We start from the raw sequence: 817 nt of genomic DNA on the forward strand, positions 1-817 counted from the left end.
GTTCTTGTCCAATTCCTAATGACCATTATGTCCAGACTATATTCACTTTACAGCAGTAGTAACTCAAGTGTGTTAGTTTTTGTGAGGGTTAGAATTTTGACTGGGCTTTGAATTTGATGCCTCATGCCTGTAGGACTAAATACTTGGGCCAGATGGCAACTTCGGAGGTTTAGTCAGAAGTCATCTTGCTTGACGAATTGACCTCTGACGGTGAGGTGGAAGATGATGATCTGTACTTTGAACTTCAAGAAGGTATGACCTGAGACATGTTTGTTTTTTTGTTGTTTGATAATATACTGTTTATGAAAAGCAAGGCTTCTGTCAGACTTGTGAAGCTGTTTGATTCCCTTTAAAATTTTTCTAGTCCCTTGTCAGTTTGTTTAGGGTCGAAAGCAAAGCAAGTGGATCAGAAAAGCATGTCAGAACCTCTATTTGTAGCGTAATACAACTTGATGAAGTGCTGTATGTAAGGTTGCTACTGTATACAGTATAAACATGTTTGCCAGGATACTATATTTTTTTTGTGGATCTGTATATAAACATTATGGCTATGACAATATTAAGTTTGCATAAATGGCTCTATGGAAGTGCAGGGTTAGAGATGCCTTTTTGTGATACTCATTAGAAAAAAAGTAACTGAAGAGTATTAACATTATGTTATTGTAGAGACAGTGCAATAGATAAGATGAGCCGTACATGTGCATGTCTACAGGAGGATCAAACCTACATATACAAAGGCAACTTGATGTATTTTAGTAATTTCCTTGGTATACAATACTGTTTAATGTGTGGTTTTGTACATGCATGGATACTTACA

This window comes from Penaeus monodon, chromosome 22, assembly GCF_015228065.2.
Source record: "Penaeus monodon isolate SGIC_2016 chromosome 22, NSTDA_Pmon_1, whole genome shotgun sequence".
Lineage (NCBI taxonomy): Eukaryota > Metazoa > Arthropoda > Malacostraca > Decapoda > Penaeidae > Penaeus > Penaeus monodon.